At 38.8% G+C, this 13,485-nt stretch overlaps 1 protein-coding gene across 2 annotated transcripts in view; it reads left to right on the forward strand.

Annotated features, from left to right (window-relative positions):
* Positions 1-637: 637 nt before the first annotated feature.
* Positions 638-13,485, forward strand: part of Pburs (Partner of Bursicon) — a 29,096-nt gene continuing 16,248 nt past the window's right edge. Inside the window, exon 1 of one of the 2 annotated variants that reach the window (XM_068228067.1) lies at positions 638-758. The gene's annotated coding sequence lies outside the window, so the exon portion shown is untranslated. Of the gene's footprint in view, positions 759-5,485; positions 5,493-13,485 lie in introns of those variants that run through there. The other variant, XM_067149099.2, reaches the window with a different exon arrangement.

Raw genomic sequence — 13,485 nt, forward strand, 5'->3', positions numbered from 1 at the left:
CAGTATACGGCATACTCTTAGGACCATTTAAGGCACAAATGGTTAGTTACACAACATAGGTTATAACGTTAGAAATAACCTATAAAGTTATAAGGAAAAAATGTCCGTAATTATCATAAAATGGTTAATAAGCCCCGAAAAGAAAACTGTTTGATGGAGAAGCCAAGGGGAGGCTTACAGAAGGAACGCTGAAAGACATAAAACACGCTGCAATGAATACTATATGTGTTATAAATGAAAGCAGGCGTAGAGGATACGCTGATGTTACAGCTAAGATCGTTCAGGGAAAAATGAATACAGTCACATAAAATATTTCCAAATGTCTCCTAGCCAATGTTTTCACTATACTTATATTGACCTGAATTTCGAATTTCTGTTCTGAAGATTGAAAACCATGAGTTTTTGGTGTCTAGTTCGTGTAACTTTATTTATTTAGTCCTAAAATTACGATGTGTCCCCTGGGGCTTTTCATAGGGCTCCTGGTCGAAGTAGGAATGTCAATATGAGTAGATTCTGTCCTGTCTAGACAGAATTCAGTATTGATCTCACTGCACTAACCTCTAGCACTGGTAATCAGTAATCCGAGGAGGCTAATCCAGACACTCCGTCATTTTTATCAGTATTTTCCTGTAGCGAGCGCAGACGGATCTGGATAAAACTACTCTCAGAACGGTCACTGATGTTTACCAACGCCTAGGACCGAACTTCTCTAGTACTATTTATCAGTCCAATGACGGAATATATCGCAGTGCATTCAGGTTAGTTGTTAGGGTTTCAAATTTGAAACAAAGGACTTGCACCTAAAGAAGAGTCCCGAACAGTTGCGCCAGCTCTGGATGACGTGAATGTTAACAATTGAATACAACAGTTCCATACTTTTTGCGAGCCTCCGTGGCTCAGGCGGCAACGCATCGGCCTCTCACCGCTGGATACCGTGGTTCAAATCCCGGTCACTCCATTTGAGATTTGTGCTGGACAAAGCGGAGGCGGGACAGGTTTTTCTCCGGGTACTCCGGTTTTCCCTGTCATCTTTCATTCCAACAACACTCTCCATTCTCATTTCATAGCATCTATCATTCATTAATAAATCACTTTGGGAGTGGCGACCCCATCGTACTAATAGCCTATATCTGTTTCATTCATTACATCCCTGACCCGGTCAATGACTGGAAAAGAGGTTGTAGGTTTTCATTTTTCAGTTCCTTATTTATCAGTTTATCAGATCTTTAAGAAAATCCATTTTTATCCTGAGGGGCCATCTTTATAATCTTTAATACTGATTTAACGATGAAATTTTAAAGCTACCCCAGTAGCACAGTCGGTTAGTGGTTTCCTTCCTATTCCCAAGATATCTGATTCGATCCCAGTTGAAGTCAGGGTTATGCCATTATTCCGTGTCATTGACTTCCAGTACGTCAAATCACTCTTGAATATTAAAATTCCGTCACCTTGGCAACTGTTAGAATTGATAACCCTTGAGGATACATTTAACAAGTAACTTTATTATTATTATTATTATTATTATTATTATTATTATTATTATTATTATTATTATTATTATACCACTTTCTCCACACCCATGAGGGCGCACATCTGTATTTGGCCCTGTTTTACGTCCAAATGCCCTTCCTGACACAACCCTATAGGGAGGGATGTAATCATACTGCGTGTGTCTGTGTTAGTGTGGTGCGTTGTCTGAATACGAAGGGACAGACACAAATATCAAGTACCCGAGCCAGAAGGATTAATCAAAAACGATTATAATACACGAATCGGCCGGGAATCGTACTCCGGACCCTCTGAATCAAAAGGTAATACCCTGACCATTCAGCTAAGACTCGGACCTAATTATTATTATTATTATTATTATTATTATTATTATTATTATTATTATTATTATTATTATTATTATTATTATTATTATTATTACACTTTTATTTTGAACTTAGTTTGAATACTGACTTGTAAGTTTGCTTATTGTCGATATTCTTGCTAACTTCTTGCTATTAACTTTTAATAATATTTTTTATCTTGGATTACTTCTTTTTGTTAATCTTAAAAAAAAATTCTTATAAGAGCTAATTTTTGTGCTGGTCCACCATTTCGAGAAATAAATAAATAAATAAATAAATAAATAAATAAATAAATAAATAAATAAATATGTACACTTCTGCCAGATTTAATAGAAAGTATCTACCTTAGTTACAAGAAAGACCTGTGCTGACATAATACGAACTAGTACATGAAACTCGGTTAATAACAAAGAAAAATGGTAAATTATTACTTACTAACAAGCCTTTTTCTTTCCAACTTTTTTCTCCAGCGCTAATTATTTTTTATCCTAGTTTCACGACTAAGTGATTTACTCAGCAAATTACCTCTATGGCTGAACAAACTCCCGTGTAAGAAATACAAGTTAAAACTTAAGAAATTGTTAATCATGCATCCTTTTTATTCTGTTCAGAAATGGTTTGAATTTGATAATATTCTTGAATAAGTGTGAGTAGTTTTGGTTCTTATCAATAAAGACGATGGATATATATTAATTGAAATATGCGACATGGTAAGTTTGTGTTGTGTGAAGAACATTTGAGCACATTTTAGTCTGTACGAGATTATCAATAACATAAGCTTTTTTAACACGTTTTGCACATGAATGTGCTGTTTTCATAATATAATAGTTACAATTTACATTATTAGAAATGTTTATTTTAAGCTCTTCTACCCACTTGCAAATTAAATTTGAAATTTAAATAATACTCGAGATTAGACAAAGCAAATTATCTATGACAGTTCATCATTCATTGCCTTTCGTTCATACAATGAACTGCATTGGTTTGAAGTTCATTGAACGTGGTCTAAACTTCGGATATCTCCATTTACTTTTGCAGAATTGTCATGTATTTGGTATATTGATCACATATTGATCACGTAAGGTATTTTCTGTCATCTTTGGATCGCTTCCTGGACATTTAGGACATGTTCTTCCAATGTTTGTTAATTCATAATTCATCTAGATATAAACATTATTGTTGTTGCGTGAACACATAATACATAACCCCATTTTACGTCTGTTATATAATGAAAAAATCCACTACCTGATACAAATGTTAGACAAATATTTTGAAAAAAATATTCTTCATTCGATTATATTTAAGTAAATAGGAGACATACATTATGTCCAAAACATACATTTTCCCCATAAACCGACCGCACGCCGTTAGTTTTGAGAAGGCTAAATTACAATGTACTATACTTTCGTACAAATCGTTGTCAGAGAAGGTGCGTAACAGTCTCCTATCAACTATGACAGTGTCCAAATATTCATATAATGAGTCTTCATTTGTCAGTATATCGAACTGGGTATTTATTTATTTATTTATATATTTATTTATGTATTTAATTATTTATTTAAAATGTGATGCTTACATGACAACCTTTAGAAATTACATAAAATAACAATAACTTAATTACTAGTAGACTATAATTGACTAACCAAAGTAATAGAGAGTAACTAATTATGAAGAAGGAACTAGGTAGTATGGAATATTCTAACAAAGTTTATTCCAGTAGGTGCTATGTTCTTCGGTTTTGTTTAACCAGTTCGGGTGCTTGTACAACATTATTGTATTTCTTACCCTCAGTTCCGTTTCCTAATACGAGTTCGTGGATTAGGTGAGGTGAAATAATTATATGGTAAAATTTTACGGCTGGACGCCCTTCCCGACGCCAAACTCAGTTGAGGAGTTGAAGATGAACTGAGTGAAACTGAGTAAAGCGATGGAAGGAATCGGCTGTGGGCTACGAATAAGAACTATCTCTGGAAGTGATCATGGGTAAACCACTCTCAGAACACACGACTGTGGGGTTCGAACCCACTCCAGAGCTTGGTTCTAGAGCCGTAGCGCGTTAACACGCGTGGTCTGTCTGCTCGGTTGATACAACATCGCTAATGAGTTCATATCCTTATCATGAAAACAAAAACTACAGAAAGGCAGCGTGAGATCTGTGGCTTATTGTACTGTATCACAAGTTCTGATGCGTTTTGTGCCAGGAAGGATAATAATATTTCACAGAGGTTACGGAGTGTACTAGGCAGGCAAATAGGGAGGCCATTTTGCAAGAGGAAAAGGTTGCGAAAACAATGTGGGCTATATAGTTCATGTAATCTATGTAGACGAATAATAATGTAACCTATTATCCCGGTTGCGGAACTTGAGTCTGCGATATGCTTCTGTACGGTGTGCTGGTCCCACTGATAATCGGCAGTTTGGAGGGTAAAAAGACCAACAATGTTTTTGTTTTAGATTATGAAAAATATCGATGACCCGATAGTGTTTTGGAATGTGAGTAAAAATCATCGCCAAAATTAAACTCATTTAGCTCAAAAACGTCAGAAAATAGTGACTTCTTCTGCACGAGTGGGTTGGTTGTTTTCTAATTAGTAAAACATTAATTTATCTGTCAGGAATTGTCTAGGTTTTGATACACCATTAACCGGGCGAGTTGGTCGTGCGCGTAGAGGCGCGCGGCTGTGAGCTTGCATCCGGGAGATAGTAGGTTCGAATCCCACTATCGGCAGCCCTGAAGATGGTTTTCCGTGGTTTCCCATTTTCACACCAGGCAAATGCTGGGGCTGTACCTTAATTAAGGCCACGGCCGCTTCCTTCCAACTCCAAGGCCTTTCCTATCCTATCGTCGCCATAAGACCTATCTGTGTCGGTGCGACGTAAAGCCCATAGCAAAAAAAAAAAAAGAGATACACCATTAAAGCTATAACACATCTATTATACTCGCTAAATGATAGATAACAACAGTACAGATAGTTGTTGATAACTATTTAATGCTAATGTATTAGGTAATTGGTATGCAGTAACTTTATAAACTATGCATGATGTTATGTATTATGTATACGGTATAGTAAGCAATTGAAACTATAATTTTTGTCATCTTTCATATTTGTTGAAGACATTTTTGTGAAAGTAAAGTGGAAAAGAATAGCTCAATTTCGTATGTATTTGTTTACTTATTTATTTGGTTCCTGATAAAACGACAAATTATAAAACCACTTTTCAAACGTATTCACTAAAATATTACATACTCTACATTGTCTATATGAAAAAGACGCCTGTAGATTACATGTAGAAAACACGTAAAATTAGAGGCTACGGCACATCACTCACTGTTTCTCGGCAAGCAAACAGTGTAAGTGTTACTTCTGACGTCTTGTAGTTTATCTCCCGAACGTTTGCGATAACACTGTAATTATCTGGCGAAAGAAAAGGGCTAGAGTGACTTACCTCAGCAAGTCTGCTGTATTTCGCGGGTCAACTGAAAGGATTACACTTGACTTGAGACCTGAGGGCCTCCCACCGTTTACTTGTACAACTGCTTTCCCTCGCTTCACAACCTGTTATCAGACGATCCCTTATCACAAGTGACGCAATCCTGATAACAAGTCAGTCATCTGCCATACCCAGAAATCGCAGAAAGTACGTACACCTTGTGTATAATTACAACTGATATATTTAATATATCTCCGTGTCGTGTTTCGCAATGGTACGAACGGATTTGCAGAGGATGTGAAAGCTCACAGCTAGCCTCCCTACGTTTTCACCGTGGCGGTGAGAGTTACAAAATAGAAAGTCACATCTTTTTGGTTTGGAATCCTCATGAAGCTGTAAGTCCTGAGCTTGATGATCAAGTCAAATAATAATAGTGCTTGTTGTTTGTCCAACCCTTGTCCCGTTTCTCTACGAGGTCGGGTATGAGGTAAGATGAATCTGTCGTGGCGGTTTTTTATGACCGGATGCCCTTCCTGACGTCAACCTCACCAGAGGAGTTAATGAGATGAAATAAGTGACGTGATATATGACACTAGGAAGGGAGAGGGTGAAACCCGGTGCCGGCACGTAGCCTACTCCAGTCGAATAGCACCGATGGGCCTGCTCAAGGCTTAACGTCTCCATCCGACGGACGAATCACCATCAACAGCATCATATGCCCTCACTCCATAGGAACACTGGGGAGAGGTTTGGCTTTTGGCACGCAATCTAGCCCTGCCGGCCAACATTCTGATGGTGAACATTTTTTCGACTAATGGGACTCGAACCGGCTAATGACGGTGTCAGACCGTTTTAGACTTCAAAGCTTTAAGGATTATGTCCACCAGCCGGGCTGAAGTCAAATAATAATAATAATAATAATAATAATAATAATAATAATAATAATAATAATAATAATAATAATAATAATAATAATAATAATAATAATAATAATAATAATAATCCGATTCCTAGGCCGTATGGTCAGCGTAGTGGCCTCCAGTTCAAAGGGTCCCGAGTTCGATTCCCGGTAGAGTCAGGGATTTTATCTGCGTATAGTTAATTCCTCTGGCTTGAGGACTGGGGTATTTGTGTTCATCTTAATACATATCTATATTTATATACACCACATCACACTACAAAACACCATAGTAAGACGCAATAATGAATATATATTCCTCCACATAGGGTTGATATCAGAAAAGGCATCGGGCCGTAAAACTGGGCTTATTCCAAACAAAGTGCCGACCGCAGGTAATTGGGAAAAATGCCAGGAAGATGGTGATGGTAGCGGTAATGATGATGATGAGGATGTGATGGTGATTATGATGATGATGATGATTATTATTATTATTATTATTATTATTATTATTATTATTATTACTTACTTACTTACTCCTTGACGCTACGGTCCTTGTAGAACCTTGGTCTTCGCATTATTATTATTATTATTATTATTATTATTATTATTATTATTATTATTATTATTATTATTATTATTATTATTATTATTGATTGATCTTGAGGGGCAAAGGAGTACCGGAAATGTTTTGCTCTGAGAACAGGGTTATCTCGGTCGGTAGTATACGTATTTGTAACAGGTAGCTCTTAATAAGCCTATTATGTTACATCTAGCAATAATACATCAACCGTAAAATGGAAAGCATATTTTGAGAATAAGTATGTAATCCTTTTTGAAAACATATTAACCTTAATAACCTTTTTGCGAAAAGAATCTTTACAGTATGTAATTGATTGGGTGATTTAGGAGTAATCGTCGTTTTAGTGAAAGTGCAAGAATGGTTTTAAATATCATATGGAGAGAAAGAAGCAAGAACCAGACAGGCGGCAAGAAATGCCGGAAGAGTCTTGGAAAAACGTCGCACTGAGCTGCGTATATACATACTCTTAAAGAGGAATAAAACTGATGTAGTTTACAAAGAAATCTTTAAGGCCTATCTTCTTTTCCTCTAACGTTTATCCCGCCTGGTTGCGGGATACGCCACATGGATCTGCTGTCTCCATTTCGTTCTATCTCGGGTCTCATATAGATGGATATATTCACACTCTTGAGGTTTGTATGTAATGTGTCGGCCCAACGTTGCTTCGGTCGCCCCTCAGGTCTTCTGCCGACGACCTGTAGGTTGTAGCCCATCTTGGTAATTGTGTCAGCTCATACTCGTAAAGCGTGTCCAAACCATCAGAGACGGCTCTTGCCCTTTTTCTCGTGGATTGGTGCAACGCCAAACCGTTTTATGGGTTCTCCAGTTAAGAGGCAAGTCCGCCACTCCTCTACGACAGACATGAGTAACACGTTAATTCTTTGGAGGAAAGGCGGCAATGCCTAGAGCTTATCATTGTATCGCACTTGATAAGGTTACACATAGTGGAAGTCTCTACCTCCACTCCTTCATAAGCTTTTATGGCGTGTATGGAGATAGTTTTGTTGCTACAAGTGCATTATACGTAGAGCCCGGATTATATATAATATAAAAATGGGAAATATGTACATAAATATGTAGCTAAAATTGGCTAAATATGTAGTTCTATAGGTTATGAATTTAAAAAAATATGTAAATATCCGAGCTTTATTTGTTATATTCTTGTACAAAGAAAAGGTAATAAAACCGAAAAAAGTTAAAACTGCAGATATTATTCAACCTCTAATTTTCATTTGGAGGCACAATTAATAACTAAATATTTTTCCAAATTTTCTGTGGTCATCGAATGCCTTCTGTCTGTTAGGATGTTCTTATATGCAGTATATAAAAAGACCATTCAACTTCACATGAAGTCACTGGCGCGTATTTCAAATTACTCGGCAAAGAAATATTCAATTGTAGGCTTCCTCAAGCAAGGAAGGTCCTTATTAAGAGATAGACACAGCTCGAGACATCCAAGACTTGCACCGTCAACATAGCTAAGTGATGCAATTCTTTGACAGAATACCTCACTTTAAATTATTAAATTATTTTTAAATGTTAGAGACGTACAAGGGAGCCTCCGTAGCTCAGACGGCAGCGCGTCGGCCTCTTACCGCTGGATACCGTGGTTCAAATCCTGGTCACTCCATGTGAGATTTGTGCTGGACAAAGCGGAGGCGGGACAGGTTTTTCTCCGGGTCCTCCGGTTTTCCCCGTCATCTTTCATTCCAGCAACACTCTCCATTCTCATTGCATAGCATCTATCAGTCATTAATAAATCACTTTGGGAGTGGCGACCCCATCGTACTAATAGCCTATATCTGCTTCATTCATTCCATCCCTGACCCGGTCAAAGACTGGAAAACAGGTTGTAGATTTTCAGAGACGTACAGACTTTTTGAACTATTTTCAAGTGTTTAATTAAAAAACTTAAATCGATATTAAATTAGTGAAAAAAGTATTGTGTTTTCTTTCAAATGCGGTATATCCTTCAAAATAAAAATATGTCATTTTTATAAAAATATTTATTATGCATCGAAATATGTAAAAATATGTAACTTTAAACTCCAGGAATAATGGCCCTTATAGTGTGATTAGCCGACATTTTAACTTGTCTTGTAGCTACATATATGGGGACAGAATATGTAATTACTTATAATTCGGGCTCTAGTTATAAGGCATCTCACTTGAAGTAGTGAATACATAAAGATTCATGCTGCAAACATTTCATACTAGTGTGCCAACGTGAAAGGAACAAGTCAAAGGATATTTGTTTACCAAACAATTATCAAAGTGAAACAAACTGACCATCCTGCTCTGTCTGCTGATTTCATGCCAACTCTTAGGCGTACATCTGCTTTTAGAAGTTCCCGCATAATCATATAGCCTACGAGGCTTTGAGCTAATGACTCAACGAACAGGGAGTTACCTCCTCCCCCTACTTAAACTACAGTCATCAGCAAAAATGAAAGGAACTGACCACCTTCCTCAGTCTTCTGACTTCATACAGCTTAGGTGTACATCTGCTTTTAGAAGCTCCCGTATAAACATGTAGCTTACCAACCTTCTAGCTAATGACTGACCGAACAGGGAATTACTACCAATGGAATACCCAATGTCCGAGGAGTACAAAACAGTTCACTCTCTATAGTCGTAATATTCTCTTTTTCAACAACTTGAAATAAGCTGCATTAATTCTGGGGAAGAGAGGATGCACAAATAAACATAATCATCGTATATCAAATTTACTGTTACAGTAATAAAAACCAAGTGAATTTGCTGCGCGGTTCGGATCATGTAGGTGTTAACTTGCAATCGGGAGATAATGGGTTCGAATCCCACTGTAGGCAGCCCTGAAATGGTTTCCAGTAGTTTCCCATTTTCATTCCAGACAAATCCTGGAGCGGTGTCTTAATTAAGGTCATGGTTGCTTTCTTCTCAGTCCTAAGTTATCCCACTGTCACCATAAGACATCTTTGTGCCGGTGCGACGTAAAACCAACATAAAATAGTTTGGCTCCTAGGCTGATGATCAGCTTATGGCCTTCGGTTCAGAGGATCCCGGGTTCGATCCGCCGCCGCGTCTGGTTAGGCTGATTCTTCTGACATGCGGATCGGATGTTTGTGTTTGTCTCAATATACATCTGTTCATGAAGACTCAACACACCACACTACCAAGCACTATAAAAAATACACAATGGTAAATACATCCCTCCACATAGCATTGGCATCAGGAAGGGCATCCGGTCGTAAAACGGGCCAGTTCCATAGGTGCGACACAGTTCATACACACGACTCCGCCAATGTGTGGGAAAAGTGTTTAATAATAATAATGATAATAATAATAATAATATTTTTTTACAATTTGCTTTATGTCGCACCGACACAGATAGGTCTTATAGCGACGATGGGACAGGAAAGATATAGGACTCTGAAGGAAGCGTCCGTGGCCTTATATAAGGTACAGCCCCAGCATTTGCATGGTGTGAAAATGGGGAAACCATCTTCAGGGCTGCTGATAGCGGGGTTCGACCCCACTATCTCCCGAATGCAAGCTCAGAGCTGCGCGCCACTGCTCAGTAATAATAATAATAATAATAATAATAATAATAATAATAATAATAATAATAATAATAATAATAATAATAATAATACACAATGTTCATTCAGTGGCGATATATGTATCCTATGACGTGCTGGTAAATCTAGGATAGCACAGATACTGTAGTGCTTTAAATATGTCTGTCTGTTAGGTCATCAGCCCAGAGGCTGGTTGACCGGGCGAGTTGGCCGTGCGCGTAGAGGCGCACGGCTGTGAGCTTGCATCCGGGAGATCGTAGGTTCGAGCCCCACTATCGGCAGCCCTGAAGATGGTTTTCCGTGGTTTCCCATTTTCACACCAGGCAAATGCTGGGGCTGTACCTTAATTAAGGCCACGGCCGCTTCCTTCCCACTCCTAGCCCTTCCCTGTCCCATCGTCGCCATAAGACCCATCTGTGTCGGTGCGACGTAAAGCAGCTAGCAAAAAAAAAAAAAAAAAAAAAAAAGCTGGTTGAATCCTCAAATAGCACCACCAAAGGTTACAGGGAAACCGCAACAACCGACGGCGGCATAAAATGAGGCGTACTAGGCAAAATGAGGAGTGAGGTAATTCTATGCCCTGAATCCCCGAAATTCAGGCACTTTTTCACGAATGACCTAGAGCCCCATCCAGAAACAATTTTCTTTACGTATCTAAGCGTAGATAACGTTCATTCGCATGGATATTTAAAGAACGACAAGAAAGATCCCCACAACTGTGCTGTGGCCTAAATAGAGTGGTATGAGGGTATGGTCGATCTTAAAATTTGCAAGTAACTGAGTATAACTATTAATATTTAAGTTTCGTGAAAAGTATTTTCCTCAAAAATGTGTTCTATAAGATCTGGAGGAACGTTTCTTTCTTCAGTGCATGGTTTAGCAACTCTGAAATTTGTAACAATGCTGTAGTCACATTTCGTTAAGATGCTCGTGCGTAATGTACAGTCCCACGCTATACGGATAACTTCTTTTGTCTTTCAACTCTGCTCGCACCATCCCCACCTCTATATGAACCTGTGGACAATTCTGTGCTTGAAACAGAGCCATTTATAAACTAAGGTGTATCGCCTTGACTCTTTCCTGAGAAGAAAAGAAGTTCCGATAAGCTAACAGACAATGCTGTCCACACCTTTCTAGGTTCCAGCCCAAGGGTACCGGTATTTACAATGTCGCATAGTTTGAATTTTTTAAATCTCATGTTTGACATACCCTTCACTTCAAATAACTAAAGCGAGTACAGTCGTGTCACGAAATGAACTGTCAAATTCTCAGGTCAGTCAGTCAATCAGTCACTAATGATCTGCATTTAGGGCAGTCGCCCAAGCGGCAGATTCCCTATCTGTTGTTTTCCTAGCCTTTTCTTAAATGATTGTAAAGAAATTGGAAATTTATTGAACATCTTCCTTGGTAAGTTATTCCAACCCCTAACTCCCCTTCCTATAAACGAATATTTGCCCCAATTTGTCCTCTTGAATTCCAACTTTACCTTCATATTGTGATCTTTCCTACTTTTAAAGACACCACTCAAACTTATTCGTCTACTGATGTCATTCCACGCCATCTCCCCACTGACAGCTCGGAACATACCACTTAGTCGAGCAGCTCGTCTCCTTTCTCTCAAGTCTTCCCAGCCCAAACTTTGCAACATTTTTGTAGCGCTACTCTTTTGTCGCAAATCCAAACCAAACCAAACCCCATGGAACTACAGCCCTTGAATGGCCTTGGCCTACCAAGCGACCGCTGCTCAGCCCGAAGGCCTGCAGATTACGAGGTGTCGTGTAGTCAGCACGACGAATCCTCTCGGCCCTTATTCTTGGCTTTCTAGACCGGGGCTGCCATCTCACCGTCAGATAGCTCCTCAATTCTAATCACGTAGGTTGAGTGGACCTCGAACCAGCCCTCAGGTCCAGGTAAAAATCCCTGACCTGGCCGGGAATCGAACCCGGGGCCTCCGGGCAAGAGGCAGGCACGCTACCCCTACACCACGGGGCCGGCTTTGTCGCAAATCACCCAACACAAATCTAGCTGCTTTTCTATGGATTATTTTTCCAGTTCTTGAATCAAGTAATCAAGTAAAGACAAAAGGTCTCATGCATTGTTGTAAATTCGACACTCCTAATCAAGGTAGCATGAACATCAAACTGCACAGGGTGGTCTGAAACAGCGTGAACCTGTATATGAACATTATAGGGTTGCCCATGCTGATAAATAATTTGAAAAAGAATATTTCGATATCTGGCACCGTTGTCATTTTATCAGCTGCTGAAGTTACCCAATCAGATCACTTCGAGGGCTAGTTCAATTGGGCTCTACTAGGTGGTGTTGCTAAATGTGTTTGAGAGCACCAATCGAAGGCTGCTAAGCTGCTGATGCCGAGAAATAAGTATCATACACAAACACACCGTAGCGTACTAGATATGGCGTGATCCTGACATCTCCGAAGTTCTTATTCCAAACCCTACACTGGCAACATTTTTTCTCTGATTGGTGCTCCTGGTCTCAAGCCACGTGCAGATTTAGAAACACCGCCCATTGGAATTTGCCCGCGAAGCGATCTGATTGGCTAACTTCAACTGCTGATAAAATAATGATGGCGCGAGATATCCAATTAATTGTTTCATATTATTCATCAGTATGACCAACTCTCTAACGCTCATATACCCGATTCACGTTGTTTCCAACCACTCTGTATAAGCGTATATTGGAGTGAAATAATTTTATGACCTTGTACATGTTTAAAAAAAATTACTTGTGTGCAGTCTAAATAGCTTAGTAAACCTTTCAAGTCAAACTGAATGACTAATAGAAGCTAAAGAAGTAGGCTTAAAGATTAATAACAAAAAGACTAACGAAATGCACACAAATCATCTTAATAATTCTAGCTTGACTCTAGATGGAATGGATATTGAAAGGGTAGGGGAATGTTGCTACTTAGGAAGCATGGTAAGCCAGGATGGAGGTGTTTTTAGAGATGTGGTGAGTCATATAAATAAAGCCAAAGGATCTTCTGCACAGTTACGACCAATATGGAGATCCCCTCACACTCGTATAAAAACGAAGCTAAGGATATTCAACTCAAATGTTACATCTGTGTTACTGTATGGAAGTGAGACCTGGAAAATGGCAAAAACATTACCACAAGGTTACAGACTTTTATAA

This window comes from Anabrus simplex, chromosome 6 (assembly GCF_040414725.1).
Source record: "Anabrus simplex isolate iqAnaSimp1 chromosome 6, ASM4041472v1, whole genome shotgun sequence".
NCBI classification, from domain to species: Eukaryota; Metazoa; Arthropoda; class Insecta; order Orthoptera; family Tettigoniidae; genus Anabrus; species Anabrus simplex.